Source organism: Aegilops tauschii, chromosome 4 (genome assembly GCF_002575655.3).
Source record: "Aegilops tauschii subsp. strangulata cultivar AL8/78 chromosome 4, Aet v6.0, whole genome shotgun sequence".
In the NCBI taxonomy this organism is placed as follows: Eukaryota; Viridiplantae; Streptophyta; class Magnoliopsida; order Poales; family Poaceae; genus Aegilops; species Aegilops tauschii.
The window spans coordinates 289935803-289946204 of NC_053038.3; positions in this window are offsets into that span (position 1 = coordinate 289935803).

Below are 10402 nucleotides of genomic sequence, written 5' to 3' on the forward strand. Positions count from 1 at the left end.
CAAAGCTAAGCACTTCTCCCATTGCAAGAAAGATCAATCTAGTAGGCCAAACCAAACTGATAATTCGAAGAGACTTGCAAAGATAACCAATCATACATAAAAGAATTCAGAGAAGATTCAAATATTGTTCATAAATAAACTTGATCATAAACCCACAATTCATCGGTCTCAACAAACACGCCGCAAAAGAAGATTACATCGAATAGATCTCCACGAGAGAGGGGGAGAACATTGTATTGAGATCCAAAAAGAGAGAAGAAGCCATCTAGCTAATAACTATGGACCCGAAGGTCTGAGGTAAACTACTCACACATCATCGGAGAGGCTGTGGTGTTGATGTAGAAGCCCTCCGTAATCGATGGCCCCTCCGGCGGAGCTCCGGAACAGGCCCCAAGATGGGATCTCACGGGTACAGAAGGTTGCGGCAGTGGAATTAGGTTTTTGGCTCCGTATCGGGTAGTTTGGGGGTATGTAGGTATATATAGGAGGAAGGAGTATGTCGGTGGAGCAACATGGGGCCCACGAGGGTGGTAGGCGCGCCCAGGGGGGTAGGCGCGCCCCCTACCTTGTGGCCTCCTGGTTGATGTCTTGACGTAGGGTTCAACTCCTCTGGATCACGTTCGTTCCGAAAATCACGTTTCCGAAGGTTTCATTCTGTTTGGACTCCGTTTGATATGCGAAACTCTGAAATCGGCAAAAAACATCAATTCTGGGTTGGGCCTCCGGTTAATAGGTTAGTCCCAAAAATAATATAAAAGTGTATAATAAAGCCCAATAATGTCCAAAATAGAATATAATATAGCATGGAACAATCAAAAATTATAGATACGTTGGAGACGTATCATCGATCTGCCCCCATTTCGCCGTTCCCATGGCTGATGCTCGTCGAGTTCGTGCTGAGCGTCGAGCAGCCCTCACCACCCGCGTCACCCAGACAGCGCCTGCAGGCAACGATGCTCCCCGCTGTTCCCCATCGCCTGCGGCCAATGCTGCCACCGGCCCCGCGGCCCATGAGCAGCAGGCTTCGTCGCTGCAGCCTTTTGTGCGGCGTGATGGGCGCACCGCCACTCCGGCGCTGACTCTGGCGGCAGCTTTGTCTTCTCATGCTCGTCGCAGGCCGGCGAACGCGCAGGCTATGTTGCTCATGGCACACGAGCTCCTGTGCTATTGCGCGACCGATGACCACTACGAGGACTGGCCGGACCACATCGCCGAGCTCGTCAGCGCCGCCGGAGAGGCCCCTACACCATCCCGTTCACTGGCACCTCCACCGCCTCTTGCGGGCGACGTGGCCCACAGTGCGCCTCCTGCACCTCCCAGACAAGACGTCGTCCCCGAGCCAAGGCGTGAGGCTCCACGGCGCGACCCGCCATGCAGTGCGCCACCGCACGACAAGGAAAGCTGCCAAGTGGTGCAGCGGCCCCAAGGAGAGGTGCGTGTGCTCCCAGCACTGCCACGTCAAGACCACGTGCTGCCCGAGGTGGTGGTGCGCGAGCGCCAAGATCAGGCTCCACTTCCATGGCGGGCCCCCGTGACCACGACAGGATGTCATGCGTTCACCCCGGAGCTGTGCCACGTCGTCTAGCTAGGGAAGTTCAAGCCCGACCTGCCTTCGCGCTATGACGGCACCCCCGACCCTGCCGAGTTCCTGCAGCTCTATGAGTTGAGCATCGGGCGGCCGACGGTGATGAGAAGGTCATGGCGAACTAGTTTCCCATGGCCCTCAAGGATGGCGCGCACTCGTGGCTCCTGAACCTCCCCACGGGATCGATCTCCTCCTGGGATGAAATGCAAGAGCGCTTCGTCACCAACTTCCAGGGCACTCGCGACTGCCCACCGGCTGCGGGTGACCTGTGATGCATCAAGCAGCAGCCAGGAGAGACCTTGCAAAAATACATCCAGCGCTTCAACAGCGTTCGCCTCAAGATTCCCAAGGTGTCAGACAAGGCCATCATTTCGGCGTTCACTGATGGCATCGGGGACGTCAAAATGAAGAAGGAGCTCGCCATACACGAGGACATGTGCACAGCTCTGGAGACGTTCAACATGGCAACCAAATGTGCGAGAGCCGAGGAAGATCGCCTCTCCCTCCTGGAGCTTCCGGAGGCTGACCCAGAAGAGAATAAAACCAAGGCCAAGGACGTGAAGCGCAAGGGGCCAGCTATGCTCGCAGCCGAACCTGAGATGAAACGTGGCTGCGACCACCCAGAGTCATCCAAGAGCAGCCGCCCATTTTGCGTCTTCCACAACATGCACAGCCACAACACCAATGACTGCCAGGAGCTCAGGGCCATTCGTGATGGGCATCTCGGTCGTCGCCCCGAGCGCAATGATCGAGGCTACGACCATAGAGGAGGCCGTGGCGGAGGATGCTGGGACAACCGAGACCCCCGCCAGGATTGCCGCGATCAGCCTCGTGAGGACCGCTGGCAGGGCCAGCCTCATGAGGGTCCCTGGAGGGATCAGCCTCGTGAGGACCGTCCTTAGGGCAACGCTGGCTTTCCTCCGCTGCCGCCACCGCCAAGAAGGAATGACGACCACCACCAAGATGATGGGGCTGGGGGCTTCCAAGAGCCTCGTGCCATTGCTTGCATCTTAGGCAGCGCTCAGGCCCCTGCCTCCCATCGCATCTCCAAGCAGTTCGCTCGCGAGGTGAACGCAGCCCTCCCCAAGCTCGAGGCGACGCGTCTGCTCAGGTGGTCCAAGTATGCCATCACCTTCGACTCTGCTGACTAGCTCAAGTGCGCGGCCACTGCCGGTGCCCTCCCGATGCTTTGCTCGCCTACCATCAGCAACATCCTCGTCACCAAGACACTCATCGATGGCGGTGCGGGGCTCAATGTTCTCTCCGTCGAGACGTTCGACAGACTCTAGGTGACGTATGACCAGCTTCAGCCTACCAAGCCCTTCTGAGGAGTGACCGACGGCTCCACCACCCCGATAGGGAAGATCAGCCTCCCTATCACCTTCGGCAAGCGCGACAACTACCGCACCAAGCTCATCAACTTCGACGCCGCCCACATTCGCCTCCCGTACAACGCCATCCTTGGGTATCCGGCCCTGGCCTAGTTCATGGTTGCGACTCACCACGGCTACAATGTCCTCAAGATGCTGGGAAGCTGCGGCATCATCATGGTCGCCTGCGACGAAAAGGACGCGGTGTGCTCCCTCGAGCGCGCCTACCAGGCTGTGGCGGTCGAGAACCCAGATGGCGAGGGTGTTGTCTACCCTCTTGAGGCTGTCCCCAAGAAGAAGAAGCCGCTCTGACTCGGACTCAGGAGGATGGGGCGGCCGGTGGCCCTGCCTCAGGACCTGCGCCCACTGACGGGGCGCCTTCCCCTCTCGCATAGGAAGGCGCGCCCGGTGCCCCTCTCAGGCTAGACTGGGGGCTCTCCTATGGAGGGCCTCTGACCTTGCCAACGTCACGAGGGAGGCGCTCGGGCACCATGTGGAGGCGTGCTTCAGGGTGCAGGGCGCGAGGTGTCAGGTGCTCAGGAGTTCATCACCAAGGCGATCAAGGAGCTACAGGAGGCAAGAGCCATGCGAGGCGAGCGTCGCCCCGCATTACCTCGCGCAACTCCCTCCCTTGACGAGGGCAGCGAGCTGCGCGCCTGCGTCAACATCCTAGGGCTCAACAGAGCCGCGTCTCAGGAGCTCTTCTGGCCGTCCATGTTGGCCGGTGCGAGCCCCCCCCCCCCTCACAGCTACGTTCGCATGCCTTTCGGTTTGCTGAACAGGGCTGCCACGCACGAGCGCCACATGCGGGGCGTCCATGCAGCTCATGAGGCCAGGCACCAGGCGATCCTATCAGAGGTGGCGATGGATCCTCGCGAGCCCTCCTGGCCTCCAGAGCCTCGAGAGGTTCAGGACCTGGGCGACTTGTGAGGAGCGGCTTATGTAGCACGCGTCTTCAGCTACTTCAACACTTCTTCAGCAACAGTGCCAGGTGACACTTTTTGGTTTGTTCAGTTGGGGGCGCCCCTCGGGCTGCATTATCCCCAAGCCGTGTGGGTCTGTCCCTGCGGCATGTATCATTCTTTGCATCTATCAGAACTGGCTTTACCCTCTCCATGAGTTGTTTTATGATTATCACCTGTCTGTTCGGTGCTTTGTCGCCATGAACGTCGTGCGCCCTTGCAACCCACCCATGACCGCCTCATGATTAAGGACTGGCACGGCGTCTGTGCTCGGGTCCGTCCCTGCAGCGTCGCTAAACCCAAGTGGCTGAGCTCTGGCTCGCGGGCCAGCTCCCGTGAACGTCACATCCCATGGTCCTTGGTGCCTTGTTCTCGCATGAGCTAATCGGGGGCGGATAAGTTAGGGCGCGCGACCCGGTGCCTCGCCACCATGGGACCCGTGCATCGGCTGTCTTTCTTCAGGATCTTTGCATGAGAAGACTGGGCACGACGTCTATGCTCGGGTCTATCCCTGCAGCGTCGACAAACCCAACGGCTGAGCTCTGTCTGGCGGGGCGGTCCCATTCACGTCACCTCTTGGGGTCATTGGTATTTGGCCTTCTCATGCGATATCCTCAGGAGATTCACTTGGCGCAGGCTGCCTAACCATCTCGCAGGTCCATCACAAGTGTCCCGAATCAAACTCAGGCGCAACCCGCCTTTAGGTAGGGCATCGTGAGTCCCGCGCTGGCTCACGAGTGCCCATACACACCTCCTCTAGTCCTGTCGTGCAAGCCACGTGCCAGGACGGGGTTGTACACGCCTCGGAGTCTCCCCTCAGAGGGAGCTCCCACCCATGCACCAGTGGAAGCCCCATGCTCCGCACTGGCGGATGACACGGTCGAGGAGCGTCTATGCCTATGCAAGAGTGGAAGCACCATGCTACCGCGCTGGTGAATAAACAACTAAGGGCAACCTAACGGCTGCAGTAACCTCAGGAGAGCCACTAGGCTCGCCGCTCAGCCTCACCGCAATGCTTCTCCCTCGGGAGGGCCACGCGAGGGGGCTGGGCACGGGGGCTACGCTCAGGTCACGCCTGGCATACGCCACCTCACCAGGTCCCTTGGACCTGGTCTTCTCGCGTCCCTCCTGAGCGAAAGCTCGACGAGGAAAGGTATGGAGGTTTGTTCGTATGTCAAGGGGGACTCCTGAGCATCGCGACTCAGGAGCCTAACTGGACACGTATCCCCTCACCCCTTGGTCTCGTCCTGGTGATCCGGACGCCCCAACGGCGGCTGAGGTATGCACGGGGCCGGGCCCTGCCGACGTAGAACGCTAAAACCTACACCTGCATCTCCTTCCCAAGGGCTGTTCGTATGTCAAGGGGGACTCCTGAGCATCGCGACTCAGGAGCCTAACTGGTCACATAGCACCTCACCCCTTAGTCTCGTCCTGGTGATCTGGATGACCCAATGGCGGCTGAGGTATGTGCGGGGCCGGGCCCTGCCAACGCAGAACACTAAAGCAAACGGAAAGGAAATCGCGGAACCCTAGCAAATTAAACATATTGTCTCTTAAAAGTTCAAAGCATAAGTTCTTACGCCTCCATGAGGCCCGATAGATGTTGCAAGATTAAAACAGGGGAAGCGCCGCCTTCGAGCCCCCTCCTCGGCCTTGGACACCACCGTCGCCCGCCTGGGGAGGCCCACCATCAACAACGTCGTGGCCATCCTTGCCATCAGCCATGACAGCAGGGTCGACGAAGAGGAACTTCTACAACAGGGCATCCACCTGTTCCTTCACAGCCTTGGCGGTAGCGTCGTGGAGCTCAGGATCCACAGGTTTGAGCAACGCACCAAGGTCAAAGTTGGGTTCCCGAAGATGGAGGTGGCTGAAGATGCGGGTCGCGGCCAAGGTAAAAAGCGCGGCGGGCTCTCCCTCCACCATGAGGCCCACTCCGACAACGATGCCCTCGAGCGTCGCGGCAAGCTTGGGGAGCAGCCCGGCAAGGCCTTCCTCCGGAGTTGCCAGCGGCTTCTCGTACCCTTCCCCGTAAAGGTCCTGCAATGCCTTATGGGACCTCAGCTCGAGGGGGACGAAGGCGTGGCGCCCCGCGGCGGCCGCCTTCTCAGCTGCGGCAAGGAGTTTCTCCCTGGCCTCCAGCCGAGCTATCTCCTCGGAGACGAGCTTGGCATGGGACGCCTGGGCCCCCTCCACCTCTTCCTTCAGCTTCTCCAGGCAGCTGCGCTCCGCGGCCTATTCTTAGGATGCCTGCTCTAGCTCGACGTCGCGGTCGGTGAGCGCAGCCTCCCGGGCCTTCAGCTTCTCCTCCTGCTCCTCGAGCTGACAGGTGTGGGCGGCCTACTCGTCGTGGAGAGCCTTCAGCTTGGCCTCCGCCGTGCGGCAACGCTTCTCGACGGCTGCTGCGTCGGCCAGCACCACCTCGCGAGCAGCCGCGGCCACGCCGGCCACCTTCCTGCCCTCCTCGGCGGTGGCCTTGGCCTGGCCCCAGGCTGCCCTGGCAGACGAGTTGGCCTGGAGCCACCTAGAGACCAGCCCCAGACACCCCGTCGTCATGCGTCGATCGGTGCCCTGAAGATTGGCCCGGAGCCGGCCCAGTGCAGCGAAGGCATCCTCCAGAGCGCCGGACATGGCGAAGGAGCCATGGCCCGCCGGCGCGACACCTTGGGGGGTAGGCGGTACTGGCTCCTGGGCCGGCGAAGCAACAGCGGCAAGAACGGCAGGGGGCTCCGGAGCCCTCAGACCCCCAGCGGGTGCACTGGAGACGGGCGCTTCCGGAGTCGGCTTAGCCACGGAGACGGACTTCTCCTGAGGCTGGGCTCCCAAGTCATGAGAAGCCATCTCTATCGTGGGTGGTCGCAAGGCGACCTCGTCTTCCCGCACCAGGGTCGCCATGGCCGCGGCGGGCCTCCTGGCCTCGGCGGCCCTGGCCTCCTCCCTCTTCCTCTTCGCCGCCAACGTCAACCTTGCCACCGGGAGGAGAACATCGTGAGCACGGTGTCAAAGACAGGAAACAAAGACAACATGAAATACTTACTCGTCCTCAGCGACGTACGACCTCTTCCTGCCTAGAAGCGCGGTGCCCCCGAGCTTCTTGGGCACAAGTTTCGCCGCGCTCTTAGGAGCGGACAAGCGCGCGACGGCCGGCTCCACGACGGTGGTAGCCGGCGATAAGGCGGACGCGCCGCCCCGGGGAAGCGACACCGTCCCGCCCTTCTTTGATGTCCCCTGCTTCAGCCTCTTTAGAGGGGTGCCACCAGACCTCGTGGCAACCCCGGTGGAGCGTGGCAACCCCTTGGTTAGGCGCTCACCGGCGTCGTCGTCATCGGAGAGGAGGCGGAGGAGATAGCACTGCCGCGAGGGATAGGTCTCCCCCACCCCCTCCAAGGTCGCCTTTGAGTCCTCCTCCTCCTTGCAGTGCTCGCCAGAGGACACCGGCACCGGGGAGCTAGGGGGCCGGGAAGGCTTCAGCGGCACGAGCCCCCGCTCGTTGAAGATGGGCATGGCGGCAGCTACCTTCTCCCCGTCAGCGCGGCGGTACAGCGAGAGATAAGCTTCTGGGAGGCCGCCCGGATCCTTCTCAAGCAAGGTGCGCACGGCCTTGCCCAGCTCCTCGTCGGACAAGTCATCCGAGCGCAGCCGGAGGTCGTCTTCCGCGCCCTTGAAGCTCCACGGACGGCGCGAATGCGCTTGGAGCGGGGCCAGGCGCTGCGTCAGGAACTCCCTGACAACCATGGCCCTGTCAGCTTCTCCGCCTTCAGGTCAGCCGTCATCTTCTCCAGCAGCAGCTCCGCCCAGGGGTCGGTGAGCTTCTCGTGAGCCCACCGGTCCAGCTTCGTCGGCAACGCAGTCGGCAGCTCCAGCCGAGCGTGAGAGGCTTGGCATCCATGAAGATCCACTCGTGCCGAAAGTCCTCCACCTTCTTCCCGGCCCTTGAGATCGCATTGCTGCCATGAGACAAGACGAAGCAGACGCACCCGGAGCATTGGGCGCTGCCCATCCGGAGGTAGAATAAATGGCGGAACAGCGCAACAGAGGGCGCCACCCCCACAAACGCCTCACAGTAGAAGGCGAAGATCGACAGGAGGAGGATGGAGTTGGGATGAAGATGAAGGGCGTGGATCTGGTAATGGTTGAGGATGGCGAAGAAGAAACTGGAGAAAGGGAGGACAAGCTCAGCAAAGACGCTGTGCAGGAAGAAGGGGTAGAAGGTTTCCCCCAGGGATTCCGGGTCGGCGGAGCCTACCCGGAGCGCCGTCTCCCGCCCCTCATTGGCGTTGCTCACCATCAACGGGAGCACGGTGGCAAGATGCCTCTACTCAGTGACGGTGGATGCACTGAGGGCCAGCTCAGGCGAGGAGGTCGAGCGCGCGGCAGGAGGTGCTGACTTCGCCTTATCGGTGACCATCGGTGGCGAGCTCAGGGAAGGGTTCAGCAGATCTGGAGGCGCTCTGAGCAGGGAGAGAAGGGGATCTGGAGCAAGACGCAGGGAAGGCAATGAAGGCTCAGCGGCAGGCGCCAGCCTTTTTGTCAACCCGGGACGGTTGCTGAGGCTGCGTGGGGAAGCGGAGACGCCCATGTCCCATCAAGGGCCACGCGTCTACCGAGGCCGCAGTCGGTTGGGGCCCGCGGTGCTCCGCCCTTGCCTTTGGCTTCGCCTCGAAGCCAAGGCTGAGCGCGCCTTGGGCCCGGGGGCTACTGTCGGCGTTCTGGGAACCGGAGTACCCAGACTTGCGTGCCCGCGGCGTGGCTCCATCGACGGTCTAGTACGGCCCATCTTCAGCATCAACAGCACAATACCCTCGCGAGGTGGACGACGTCAAGACCCCCAGAAGGAGCGGTCTCCTCAGGTTGGCTCCTAAGGAGCGGAGATTTCTATGCAAGGCCCCACCTTGCGAGGCTTGGATGATGCAAGCCATGACGACCAAGGCCAGGCGGGCGCCGGCGGGCATAGTATAGCAGGTTTCCTCTTTGGCGCTAAGGAGGCAAGCGCAGGCGCAGAGTCCCGAGGAATCAACCAAAGATTTCCATTTCCATGCTACAAGACCAAGACCGCCAGGACGGCAGGACTGAGGTCATCGCCGAGCCCACCACGGCGTCATGACCTGAAGCTTTGCAGGAGAAGACTACCTTTTGCCAGGATAAGATGTACTAGTTGTCTCCCTTCGAATTTGGCCGTCGTGGGATCCCTTCCTGCCTTCATTTGGGAAGAGGACCAAGGCCACTATAAATAGAGCCTAGCCACCACCGTTGAAGGGGAGATGGATCCAGTCCATCCTCACACCCACCAGCTCACCCAATAACACACCTCCTGAGGTTGTTCTTCCACTGTACTAGTTCATCCTCAGCCCACCTCGAGGCTAATCCACCACAAAGCAGGAGTAGGGTTTTACACCGCAAGGTGGCCCGAACCTGAGTAAACTGTTGTGTCCCATTTCCTTCCAATTCATCGAGCTAGGCCGTGGGATCGACGAGCTGGCAGACTGGAGAGGTTGAGTTCTTCGCACGCACCCCAGAGTTCAAATCTATCCAGGGTCTGCGAAGCCCGGAATCCGACAATTAACCCTGACTCATTTCGTTCTTATTTATTTATTGGGCACTTCAGGTAAATGCATTAATCAAGCGAAATAAAAATACTTCATCACATGCTCAGTGAAAGAGTTTAGTATATGTAGGCTGATTTACAATGTTTTACAGCTAACCTGAATATAAGATGTCATGACGGATATTTCTTCTTTCTATAGCAAGTAAAAATTATTCTTGTAGAATTTTAACAAAATTCATATCTGACACTCAATAGGGACAAAGCTGTTTAAGTACTCCACAAATTAAAGTTCATATCATTTTATTGCAAAAAATAGACGGGCGCAACAACACGCGGCATCATGATCTATAGTTATTGGTAAAATTTCCCAACAAATTAGTTCGATAAAAAAAATTAGTTACACAGTTCTACAAATTAAAATGAGGCTAAATATATAATAGTACAAGAGCAAGCCCGGTCAAGAATACATGACGAGATGATGTAATAATTAATCCATTGCCTAGTTCAGTAAGCAGGGTTTCAGCCTGATTCATGTTCACAAAGCAACACTGTTCTTTGCATTATTATTCTACGTTTTCCAAATATGAATAGATCAATAAATAAAGCAAGTTAGAAGGAACCAAGAGAAGTTCATGTGGAATGGCAAGATAATGACGATTGTAGGCTTTTAGCCTTGGAGGCTAAAACATTTTTCCAAGCAATGAAACAACATTGATAGTATATACGATAGGTCATAATAATAAAATCCTTCTGCAGCATGGCGCATGCATGATTATACAAGCTATTTCGCCGTTTATATTGCGTAGTTCCCTTCAATACCAATACACAATAGTTATTGTCGCACTACAACACATAGGCTATTGGCAGCTGCAGCATTCACTTTTTAATGTTTATTAGCATACCTTAAGCTTCAAGAGATTAACCATTCTAGGGGGTCTCC